The sequence below is a fragment of the Chiloscyllium plagiosum genome, unplaced genomic scaffold, assembly GCF_037043375.1.
Source record: "Chiloscyllium plagiosum isolate Xiang-an unplaced genomic scaffold, Cpla_swu_hap1 HiC_scaffold_38, whole genome shotgun sequence".
NCBI lineage: Eukaryota > Metazoa > Chordata > Chondrichthyes > Orectolobiformes > Hemiscylliidae > Chiloscyllium > Chiloscyllium plagiosum.
The window spans coordinates 57,359,836-57,372,806 of NW_028270176.1; the positions used below are offsets into that span (position 1 = coordinate 57,359,836).

The window sequence follows — 12,971 nt, forward strand, 5'->3', positions numbered from 1 at the left end:
TCTCCTGTAGTCCAAAGATGTGCAGGTGAGGAGAATTGGCCCAGCTAAATTTCCCGTAGTGTTCAGGGATGTGCATTAGTCCGGGGAAATGGTGAGTAAACGGATGGGGAATGGGTCTGGGTGGGTGTGGAATTGTTAGGCCGAAGGGCCTGTTTCCTGTGGGGTTTCTAATTTTCCCAGCTGCCATCAGTTCTGAGGAAGGGTCACTGGACTCGTGATGACCCTTGGTGTGTGCAGGAGGAGGAAACGGGAAAGGGGAGAGTGGCAACAGAAACTGGATGAAATGTATCAGTGTAGACTGGGAGGGTTTAATTACACTCTGTGCAGGTCGTTAATCTGAATTAGAAACCCTTGGTCCCACGTTTGCAGCAAAGTGGAAGATGGCTTGGGCCTCAGGCAGTGAGAGGTACTGGGTTATGGCTGCCATCTTTATCTGGGGCCAAGTACAGCAAGGAGCATGCACGTGTCCTCTTCCTGGGTGGGGGCGGTGCGATTTGAAGAGGGGCATCCAACACATACCAAAAGAAGTGTTTGCCTTCACTATTCATCTTGCACTGACTATGAGCTTTGTTTTGTGAATTCATTTTATAGGATATTAATTGAGAATAATTGAGACTGGGATCTCAAAAGCAAGTTTCTACAGTCCACAGAGTCATCAGGATCTGAATATCATTAGCATTTAACTGTGAAAGGTGAAAGGTTTGTCTGTTCTGTCTGTGAGAAAATATCTTCAATATTTTTGTCAAGCAAAAAGCAGAAAGATGTTCAGGTTCATGGTTGCATCACCCTTTGGGTATGAGTTTAATTCTTGGTCCTGCAGCTGTGGAAGGAGGTATTGGCCTGAGAGAAAGCACAGATTTATCCATATTACACCTCATCTCTTTGCAGGAACTGTCAGATTTAGTCTCAATCATCCGCTTTTATAATGTTAATCTGTAAATTCCCGACTTCCAATTCTCTGCAAATTTCTCATTGAAATTCCTTGTGGACTCAAGTTCCAGCACCATTTCAGGTGGGATATTCCAGATTCTGACAACTGTCTGTTCATTCAGAAACTGCTGAAGTCCATTTTGACTCTGGGGTTACAAAGGGCTGAATTGAAAGATGAGATGCTGTTCCTGAGCTCCCATTGAGATGCATTGGAACAGTACAGGAGGCTGAGGGCAGTGTAGGTGTGAGCAGACAATGAAAATGACAGGGCTGCACTGTGAGGGCTGCTTGGATCAATGAGAGTGTTTTGGAGTTGGATGTAAACAGATTGAGATGAGACAGGGAGAAGGTGAAGCTGAAACTCTGTTTTACTTCAGCCCATTCAGAAATTCACAGTCCCAATGGGAATAGCCAATTTGTCAGTGATACCTGCGGAGTATTTAAGTTTTTAAAAGTACGACATATCAGCTTAAGTAAAGATTTTTTTTATTATAATGGGCATGTTTGAAGTGAAGGAAGGTTGCTCACTCATTTAAATTCTCTTAATGGGAGTAAATAGATGAATGTAGTGAGATGTTGTTACAGGAGACCTCAGACCTGTGGTGTGCTCCTCTTGCACAATGTGGGACATTAGGGACGCTTCCAGTGTCCGTGACAGTTATGTGTGCAGGCAGTGTGCCCATCTGTAGCTACTGGGAAACTGTTTTTCAGACCTGGAGCTGAGAATGGACTCGCTGTGGAGCAATGCTGAGAATGTCATGGACAGCGTAGTTAATGAGTTAGTTACACTGCAGGTGAGAGTTACACGGGCAGAAAGGGAATGGGTGACCATCAGATCAAGTAAAAGGCTCAGGAAGGAAATGCAGGACTCACCAGCGGTTATTCCCTTCTCATACAGATACTATGCATCGCTTGGAATTCTATAAAGGGGGAACAGTTGGGGTGGCCTCTCAGGGGAAATCAGCAACAGCCAGATTCATGACACTGCTCCACTGCACAGAACAGGAGGAGGGAGAATGGCAGAGCTGTAGTGACAGGGGATCCAGTAGTCAGGGTCAAAGACAGGTGTGTCTGTGGCCACAGACATGAATCCAAACAGTGGAATTGAACCCAGGTCCCTTTATTGATAAGTGCACAGACCAATAAAGGTCCATGTCCCAAATGCAACCTTCAGCACTTGACCACCCTGAAGCTCCATTTTCCAGGGACTGTGCACTTGTTCTGAGCCCTTCAGAGAGATTGAAGGGGACAGGGAAAAAACAGGAGCAGGGTTGTGTTGCAGATCTATAAAATAACTGTCTCTCTCGCCTCTCGGTTTCTCCCCCCGCCTCGGTCGCCCACACCCCTCGTGCCTCCTCCCCACCACAGGGAAAAGACCTTGTGTATTTACTCTATCCATGCCCCGACTGATTTTATAAACGTCTATAAGGTCACCCATTAGCATCTCATGCTCCAGGGAAAACAGTGTATTCAGCCTCTCCCTGTAGCTCAAATCCTCCAACCCTGGCAACATGCTTGTAATTCTTTTCTGACCCCTTTCACGTTTCACAATATTGTTTTGATAGGAAGGAGACCAGAATTGCATGCAATATTCCAAGATTGACCTAACCAATGTCCTGTAGAGCCGCAATATGACCTCCCAACTCCTATACTCTGTGCTCTGACCGATAAAGGAAAGCATACTAAACACCTACTTCACTATCCTATCTACCTGCGATTCTGCTTTCAAGGAGCTATGAACCTGCATTCCAAGGTCTCTTTGTTCAGGAGCACTCCCGAGGACCTTACCATTAAGTGTATACATCCTGCTAATATTTGCTTTTCCAATATGCAGCACCTCACATTTATCTAAATTAAACTCTTTCTGCCAGTCCTCAGCACATTCGACCCTCTGATCAAGATCCTGTTGTAATCTGAGGTAATCCTCTTCACTGTCCACTACACCTGCAATTTTGGTGTCATCTTACTAACAATGCTTCCTATATTCACATTCAAATCATTTATATAAATGATGAAAACTAGTGGATCCAGCACCAATACTTTGTGACACCCCACTGGTCACAGGTCTCCAATCTGAAAAGCAACCTTTCACCACCACCCTCCATCTTCTACCTTTGAGCCAGTTTTGTATCCAAATAGCTAGTTCTCTATATCTTCCTTGAGATCTAACCTTGCTAGGAGAAAGTGAGGTCTGCAGATGCTGGAGATCAAAGTTGAAACTTTATTGCTGGAACAGCACAGCAGGTCAGGCAGCATCCAGGGAACAGGAGATTCGACGTTTCGGGCACAGGCCCTTCTTCAGGAAATCTAACCTTGCTAACCAGTCTCCCATGGGGAACCTTGTTGAACACCTTACTGAAGTCCATGTAGATCGTTTACACCGCTTTGCCCTCATCAATCCTCTTTGTTACTTCTTCAAAATAATTGACTCATGTTCATGAGAGGTGATTTCTCACACAAAGCAGTTATTAATATCCACGACTTAACTCTGTACATTGGGGTCTGCGTCACCCAATTATAGGTGTTAATATTCTGGATAAAGTTCACGTACACCAGCTTTGTGTTAGTGACTGTGTGTTGAGTCTTGTTAATAACACCAATGCCGGTTAGTTCCTTTTGAAAGGCAGTCCCTTCCGTCTGCTCTGTCTCCATCCCCACCATAGACAGTAAGTGGGAGGAGCTCATGGAGTTTCCATGTGAGTGAAATTGAGAAAATCTTCCCTTCATTCCATTAGCCCACCAGGAAATAGTGGTAGTGTCCTTACCTCTGAACCACGAGGTTTGGGTTCAAAGTTGAGTAACAGCATCTTTGAAGAGGCTGTTTGGAAAACATGCCCAAGCTTCCAGCTGTCCCTGCCTGAGCCTCCAAACAGAACCTTCCTGTAGTTTCTCTCCTGTCAGACTCTCCCATTGATCAGTTTGTCCAGGATCCCCTCCTGCTGCTGCACTGCTCCTGTCCCTCACTGAGCTGTCCATCCCCCCAGTGTCCTCCACATTCATTCATTGTTTACCATCCCATTGTCCCAGTACTCCAGTCCTCCAGCCCCGCCCCCTCCACCCTATTGGGCAGCAACTGCTGTCAATCACCCAGGGTCCAATGTGATCTGGAGCATGCTCTGTCGGAGGGGCAACCAGTGCACTGGCGCAGTGCTGGCCAATTGTTGGCGTATGTGCAGTATGGGTCAGTGCCAGGGAGGCTGTGGGTGTGTGGGATTAATCTGTCATTGGGCAGCTCACTCCTTTCCTCCTCTGGGAACAGGACCCAGGGGAATGGTCCCAGCCCTGGTATCGTGACAAGTGGTCGGCGTATCAGTGGGGGGAGCATTTTGCAGAAAGTTATCAGAACTCGTGTGAAGATTCAGGAATGTTATGGAAAGGAACAAGGATGGGTCTGCAATTAAAGTTCTAATTTGGTTCATTTTAGTTCAATCAGATATGATTTGGCCAGTGTGTGCAGGATGGTTCTTATCAGAGGGTCGGTGTGGGGAAAATAATTGAGATTCCAGATTGGGGAAAAAAATCAGTTTGGGTCTGACCAGGAAAGAAACCCTGGGAGGTGGAGGAGGATTCACCAACACCCAGGAGGCTCTGAGTCAGATTAATAGATTTGATTAGATTAGATTTCCTACAGTGTGGCAACAGGCCCTTCGGCCCAACCAGTCCACACTGACCGTCGGAAGAGTAACCCACCCAGACCCATTTCCCATGGCCGATTCACCTGACTTGAGCATCTTTGGATTGTGGGAGGAAACCGGAGCACCCGGAGGAAACTCACGCAGACACGGGGAGAATGTGCAAACTCCACACAGACAGTCACCCAAGGCTGGAATCGAACCTGGGACCCTAGTGCTGTGGGGCAGCAGTGCCATCATGCCACCCCTTTTTTTTTTGGTTCTTAGCCTGCAGGCAGGAGCTAGGAAGCTGAATCTAAGGAGAGGGGAGAGTGTGAGAACTGGGTGTGGAGGAAAGGAGTGAGGAGATTGGTTAACGAGAGAGAATTTGTGAGACTGAGATTTAAAGCTTTGGGGCAACAAGGAAACTACAATTTAATACTATCATTGTCTTATAAAGATCCATCCGGTATCTTGTTTTCTCTGTACGGTTCTGAAATGGCGGATTTACGGATGAGAAATTCAAATTGAACTTCATGCCGATCTGGATATCATTGGCCTTTTCATGTGGAAGGAAAGGTGAGTATTCTGTCCGTGGGTGAATATTTCAAATATCACTGTGACTGGAAAAAACTACTGAGACACAGCCAAGTCCATGTTAGCGTGTGACTGTGGAGAGAGATTTTGTTTATTTTTAAAAGTCTGAAAAACATGGCACATTTTCCAGGAACAATTAAGCTACAGATTTGTTTTGTATGAGGACAAGGTTTTAATTAACCAAGCAACCAGAAAGAGACAAGGATACCTGCACCATGGAACAAACGATGAAAACGGGATTGTTGTAAAGGAGTTAATTATCGATCATGGCTTGTAATTCATTGGCGTTGTCACGTCTGTTCCAGCGCCGTGGGGAAATAGTGGAAATGTGATGAATGTACTGTAGGTTTCAGTTATTAAACGGGAAAAAGTGCAGAAGAAATTTACAAGGATTTTTGTCAGGGCTCAGGGGTCTGAGTTATAGGAAGAGGCTGGACAAGCAAGGATTTTTTTTTGTTTAGAGCAGAGGAAACGGGGGGGGGGGGGAATCTTGAAGTCTGTAAGACCATGAGAGGCCTGGGTAAGGTGAATGCACTCAGTCTTTTGCCCAGGGAATCAAGGACTGGAGGGCATCAGTTTAAGGTTCTAGGAGAAAGAATGAAAGGGAACCTGAGGGGCAACTGTTTTACACAGAGGGTGGTATGTATATGGACTGAGCTGCCAGTGGAAGTGGTTGAGGTGGGTACATTAATAACATGTAAAAAATATTTGGACAAATGCATGAATAGCAAAGCGTCAGAGCAGATGGGCCAAGTGCAGGGAAATGGGGTTCACGTGATGGGCATTTTGGCGAGCATGGGCCAGTTTAGGCCAAAGGGCCAGCCTCTGCTATAGGATGCTCTGACTCCAAGTATATTTGCTATTTCTCCTGCTATCTCTGGTAGCACCCTGGGATGGATTTCATCTGAGCAAGGAGACGTGTCCACGTTAAGCTCCATTAGCTTGCCCAGTTCTAACGCTTTCGTGATGATGGTTGTTTCTTGGTCCTCACCTTCCTTTGTCTCTTTATCAATTACTGGCATGTTCTTCGTATCCTCCACTGTGAAGACTGACTGCTGTGTACTCATATTCCTGAACCCTGCTGGATAGGAATAACTAGGTACAGAACTCTGAGAGGTCTTCTTTGAGTCTTTATTGATGAGACAGGTACCTGGAGAGTGTACATGCAAAACACCTCCAGGCAGCATCAGGTAACCCCCCGCCTGTCCGATGTGCCGCTCCCATTCTTATACCTTTGTGGTTTTGAATGGAGGCTGTCTCTCAATATTATCTCCATAGCAACGGCAGTTAAAAAGTCGAGTTCAGCTCAACCTTTGTGTTGAGCCCTCCCCCACACCCCTGTGGCTCAGGCACTTCAGTTTCAGTGGGGCTGTCTGTCAGGATTCTGATGTTGAAGAACTGGTGTTGGAGCGGGGTGGGCAAAGTTTAAAAAACACACATCACCAAGTTGTACTTCTAAATAAACCTGTTGGACTATAAGCTTTTGGAGTGAGTTTGAACTTGATCAGGATTATCTCTATGGTAACAGTTAAGTGCTTCAACAATTTCAGAGGCCATATGTTCCCCACATAATAGGTTCCCCTCTAGCAGTGTAAACTGCTATTCTGGCCCTGGGGATAGCTGCTCATCACTTTTCTCCGGAGGAGAAAGTGAGGTCTGCAGATGCTGGAGATCAGAGATGGAAATGTGTTGCTGGAAAAGCGCAGCAGGTCAGGCAGCATCCAGGGAACAGGAGAATCGACGTTTCGGGCATTAGCCCTTCTTCAGGAATGACTTTTCTCCCCCAATCCCATCTGGCTTTCGGTTGATCTTTAAAGTTTTTCTAATCTCCTAGTTTCTCCTTGGTCTTTGCCAATTTGTATGCTTTCTATTTCAATTTGATAGACTCCCTTATTTCCTTAGCCACCCATGGCAGATTACTCCTTTTCCTACAGTCCTTCCTTTTCACTGATGTATACTTTTGCTGAGCAGTTTGAAAAATTCTTTGATATTCCTCCACTGTCTGTCAACTGTCCCACCCTAAAATCTTTGCTTCCAGTCTACATTAGCCAACTCCTGCCTCATCCTATTGTAGTCTCCTTTGTTTAAGCAGAGGATCTTGGGATTGGATTTAATCTTCCCGCTTTCCAACTGTATTCTAAATTCAATCATACTTATCACAAGTCTTTTCATCAGATTACGAGGTGAAGCGATGTTACCTGGGTGTTTTGGTTTTCATTGTCAGAGACCTTGGCCTTGTAATAAAGTACAGGATAGATATTCACAACAGAGTATTCTGGACGGTGTGAATGTACTACACAGTCTAAAACCATACATCACTGTCTCCCCTCAGTTTACATGATTTGGAGATGCCGGTGTTGGACTGGGGTGTACAAAATTTTAAAAATCACACAACGCCAGGTTATAGTCCGTCAGGATTAATTGGAAGCACACTAGCTTTCGGACCGTTGCTCCTTCATCATGATCCAATTAAACCTGCTGGACTATAATCTGTTGTTGTGATTTTTAACTCACCTCAGTTTAAAATTGCAAAATCATTATCTCCCACACGCTTCCTCACTATCTAATCCACCTGACTATCCTGCTTTTTCCAAAAATCTCCTTTGGTGAAGGTGGTGAGTTTTGGATTCAGCTTTCCAGTTATTACCGTAAGAAGATAAGCCCTGGGCCCAGGAGATGCAATGCAGCCCTTTGAACCAGCTCCATCATTTAATACCATGATGATTGAGCTCACCTCGGTCTCAGCTGGATTTTCCCACCTGCTCCCTCTCTCACCCTTCATCTCATTGCAAATTTAATGTCTGTATCTCTTCAGTAAATTTGCTCATTGTCCTGGCATCCACCACATTTTGAATAAGGAATTCCCCAGATTCACAGCACTTTGAGATAGGTCCATTTTTCTTCATGAGAATAAAATAGAGTCCCCTACAGTGCAGAAACAGGGTATTCGTCCATGGAGTCCACACCAACCCTATAATGAGCATCCCATTCAGACTGACCCATTCCCTGTATTTCCCATGGTTAATGGCTTAACTGCACAGGCATGGACACTGTGGGAATTTAGCACAGCCAATCCACTTAACCTGCACATCTTTGGACTGAGAAATGAAACTGGAGCACCCAGAGGAAACTTGCACAGACACAGGGAGAACGTGTAAACTCCACACAGTCGCCTAAGGCTGGAAACAAATCCAGGTCCCTGACGTTGTGAGTCAGCAATGCTAACCATTGAGCCACCTCTGCTTAAAATCTCCTCCTCCTATTAACCATCCCACGCCCCAGTTGGTTGAATCTATATTCCTTACATCAAAAAATCAGGTTGTGGAAGCAGATGTCTCAGTAAAACCCAGTGACAGTCCATATGTTCTGTGTGTCTGAATGGGGATCCTACACACAACCCTCCAGCCTACACTTTTTAATCACTTCCCAGAGACAGGGCTCCAGTGGCTTCATGGGGACTACAACTCCCACAATCCTTGAGGCAGGGCCCACACGAGTGTGGGGAAACCTGGCACTGTACATGTACAGAATGTGGGTGGGTTTTGGAGCATGTGCTTTGGGTAAGTATACTTTGCGGAAAGTATTTCACACTGTGATTGGCTGGAGGAGGAATGTATCTGCTCATAGTATTGATCTGTTGGGGGAGAGGGTCAAAGTGTCACTATACCCATGTAGGACCACTCTCCATCCTCAATTCATTGTAATGGTGGGAATCAACTAATGGGGAACAAAGAAGGATCTGACCCATTCTCCCAGCCTGAAGGTTTCTCTTCTGTCCAGGATCTGCCACCTCCCTGTCTGTTTCCTTTTGTCTCATTCTGCTGTTACATTATTGACTTGCAGCAACTGAAGGGAAAGGAAGTGAACCCAGAAAGGGTGCAGAGTCTAACCAGGGACGGGAAGTGGTGGCATGGATCTGTTTATCAGCAACTCCATGAGAATGGGGAGGGTGTACCTTAGGGGGTTGTAGAGTCAGAATGGTGGGAGAGAGTAAGTGGGCTGGAGGGTTACAGCTTTGAGGGAAGAAAGGGGGAAAAAGATATTCCAGAGAAACTAGAATTGTCTGCTCTGAATTTCTAATCTGTACATATTACTTTATACAGGGTGGGAGATGGTGAAGATTTGCAGAATGAAATCTCAGAATCATGTGCAGATCGTGATTAAGTTACCCAGTGTTTGAAGAAGCAAAGATAGAGAATCACTCGGCCAAAATCCTGCAACACTCTCCCTCCCAGCATTGTCGGTCTATCTGCACCAAATGGACTGTGAATGGTACGAGACAGCAGCTCACCACCATCTTCTGAAGGGTAACTAGAGATGGGGAATAAATACTGGCTGAGCCAGTGATGCCCATATCCTGGAAATGGTTTCTATCTCTAGTTGCTAAAACCCAGTTGATGTTACTGCAGGATGATGAGGGAGGCTGAGTACATACTCCAGGAGGCAGCACCATCACATTTACCCCTGCCTACACCCACACAGTAACACAGCAACACCACTGGAACAAAAGGCAGTGAAGCCAAAGGAGGACTTTGATATAGTTCTTCGAGGTAAAGTCATGAAAGAGGATTGGAACACAGCAGGAACAGGAGACTGAACTGGATGGTCAGCTGTTTCCCACTGAATGGTGGAGCAGGATTGAAAGGCCGAATGGTCTCCTCCTGCTGCTATCTTCCAGGAGATTGAACTTCCACGTCAGTTTTCAGTGAGGGGTGGTTTGATGGATTTTATTTAACATTGATCTTTAACACAAGGTTTGTAAATTTTGGTTTTAAAATGTTGTAAAAGTTTTTTGCACAGTAAATAAAATTAAAGAAAATAAATTAAACTGTCTGAATATAAGTTTTAAAACTTTCAACCTCTGTAAAACAAAATCCTGTCTATTCCCGGACCCCATCACTTTCCAGCTACTCAAACTCCGGGAAAATATTCCCTCCCTGTCTGAACCTTTGGTTTGAGTTAACTGCTTTTCAGTTCTCGTTCTGTGAGCTGTGAAGCGTTCTTTTTCCCATTTCTCCGACCCAGAAATGTTATCACAGTAACTTTCCCACCATCAAAATCATCATTACGCCATTTTGCTTTTGGTTAACATAATCACCAGCAGAGAAAAATGAGGACCACAGATGCTGGAAGCCAGAGCCTAGATTAGTGGTGCAGGAAAAGGGCTTTTACCAAAACGTTGCTTTTCCTTCTCCTTGAATCCTGCCTAACTTGCTGTTCTTTTCCAGCACCACTCTAATCTAGACATCTCATCACCAGCATTAACCAATCATTTGTGTAACCAATTGAATATTTCCAAACAAAGCCCATTACGGGCCAAGCAAACCATTATAAGTGACAAAGTGAGAAGGGACTAAATCAAAGTAGAGTTGTATGGAGGGGGCAGCGGTGGAGATAAAGCACTGTATCCCCTGCGGTGCCCACCTCTATCTCAAGGCATCGAGAGCATTGATACACAGCACATGCTCCTTCTCCAAGGACACCTGCTGTGTAGCCTTTATCCTCAATCATGGAATAGAATCCCGACAGTGTGGAAGCAGAGCATTGGCCCATCAAATCCCACCGACCATCCGAAGAACATCCCAGCCAGAGCACTCCATCCCTGCAACAGTGCATTTCCCATGGCTGATCCACCTAGTCTGCATATTCCTAGACACTGTGGACAATTTAGCATAACTGGTCCACCTAACCTGCATATCTTTGGACTGTGGGAGGAAGCACCTGGAGGGGACCCACACTATCATGGGAGAATGTGGGAATGCGACATTGACCAAGGCTGGACTCCAACCTTGTACGTGGTGCTGTGAAGCAGCAGTGCTATGATCATAACTTAAATCAAAACAGATCATCATTGCTTATTGTCACATTGCTGTTTGTGGAGACTAACTGCACAGAGAGACACCCTGAGGTTCAGAAAGTGGCAATATAAATTCAGTCAATTCCAGCCCAGTTAATGTGATGAACAACCACAACATCAAAACTCCAACAGTGTCATCATATACAAGGTCCTGTGCTGATTCTGATGAACAGTAACTCCAGAATCAGAGTCCTGCAGTGATGTGTGAACTCTACCCCACACGGAGCAGGTGGATGACCACTTCCCTGTGTCCACTCACTGGGCTCTCAGTCGTGTTGAAGACTCAGCAAATCCTCTGTCACACAGAGAGGGAAACAGCTTCTACCCAGTGTGAACCCGCTTGGGTCTTAGGGGACAGGATGAATAACTGAATCCTCTCTCACACACTGACCATATGAATGGCCTGTCCCCTGTGTGGGCTCGCTGGGGTCTCAGCAGGTGCTGCATTTGAGTGATTCTCTCCCCACACTGAGAGCAAGTGAATGACCTTTCCCCAGAATGAGCTCGCTGGTGTTTAAGCAGGTCACTGCGTGAATCCTTTCCCACACACTGAGCAGGTGAATGGCCTCTCCCCGATGGGAATGCACTGATGTCTCCGCAGATGGGAGATTTGAATGAATCCTTTCACACACATGGAGCAGGTGAAGGATCTAAATCCACTGTGCCATCTCTGGTGTCTCAGCAGATTGTAAGATCGAGTAAACCCTTTCCCATACGTGAGGCAGGTGAGCGGCCTCTCCGCAGTGTGACTGTGTCAGTGAGTGTCCACTGGGAGGGGTAGGTAAATTCCTTCCCACAATCCCCACTTTTGCGTACCCTCGCCCTGGTCCCATCATAATGGTGTCTTCCCAGATCACATGACCGGTTAAATATTCGACCACAAGCAAAACATGGGAATGATTTGTCTGGGCTGAGAATGCTGCGTTCTCCTTCCATATTACCGATAAGGATCTGGACCTGTGCAATTGGATGACTCTGCAGTTGATGTGATGTTAAAGCTGAGTTTCCCATCTGGGAACTCTCTCTCTCTGTAAAACAAGGTTTTCCCTATCATTATTACAACTCCCAACACCAGCTCTCCCTTCAGTTCTCCTGAACTTCTAAATTTGGATTAATGCAATGACCTCAGTAATATGCCTTTCTCTCACTTGTTTCTGAAAGTAAATTAGGAACATTTTGAATGACTTTGCACACTTTACCAGAAGAACACATACCTATTCTATCATTTACAAGTTTTAACCCGTGGGAAATTTGTTAGCTTCTCCAATGACCGTTATAATGTTCTGACCACTTCTACCGAGCTAATGTAAGTCAATTCTAACAATTATCAATAGATTGTATCTAACCAGGATGCCCCCACAACAGGAAGTGCTCTGACACTCAATGCCCGTAAGTTGTGTTTTTTTTTCTTAAAGCCCCTCATGCTTCTGGCAATCTGGCAATACAATTGAAGATATTTTATACAGTAGCCTTACAGTCTCAATTGCCAGTTCCAATCCATGAAGCAGCCAGTTACACACACCAGTGACTTGAATTCTGACGACAGTGTTGCCCTGGCAGGAGAGATTGAAGAGCATGAAACTGTCTTCTCTGGAGTATCTAAAATGAAACACTTGAAATGAACAAAATTCTTCAAAAGCTCGATAGGACAGATACAGGAAGGATGTGCTCCCTGGCTGGTGTATCTGGAATGAAGTCAGCACAAACTGTGGTATCTTTACCCAGCATCCCCTTTAGCTGCATCAATGTTTAAGATGTATTTGCTGCTCGAATTCCACTCTCTTGATCACTTCCATTTGTAATGGCTGTACTGTTGTGGGCCATGCAAATTGATAACATTTGATTCAATCCATCCCAAAGTCTTTCTGTATAGGTGTCTCACTTTTGTTCACAGAGACGCTCAATCAATCTGACCTCTTCACAATCCCTGTTCTGATATTTCCTTAGAGGGCTCAGAATGAAATGTTCACAGAAGG

General features: G+C 45.3%; 1 long non-coding RNA gene across 1 annotated transcript in view; it reads left to right on the forward strand.

The window, feature by feature from the left end:
• The window catches only part of LOC148139522 (uncharacterized), a 43,866-nt gene extending 33,911 nt beyond the window's left edge, over positions 1 to 9,955 (forward strand). Inside the window, exons 9-11 of the long non-coding RNA XR_015753631.1 lie at positions 592 to 692; positions 5,002 to 5,120; positions 9,242 to 9,955. This is a non-coding gene — a long non-coding RNA (uncharacterized LOC148139522). The remainder of the gene's footprint in view (positions 1 to 591; positions 693 to 5,001; positions 5,121 to 9,241) is intronic.
• The last annotated feature ends 3,016 nt before the right edge of the window (positions 9,956 to 12,971 follow it).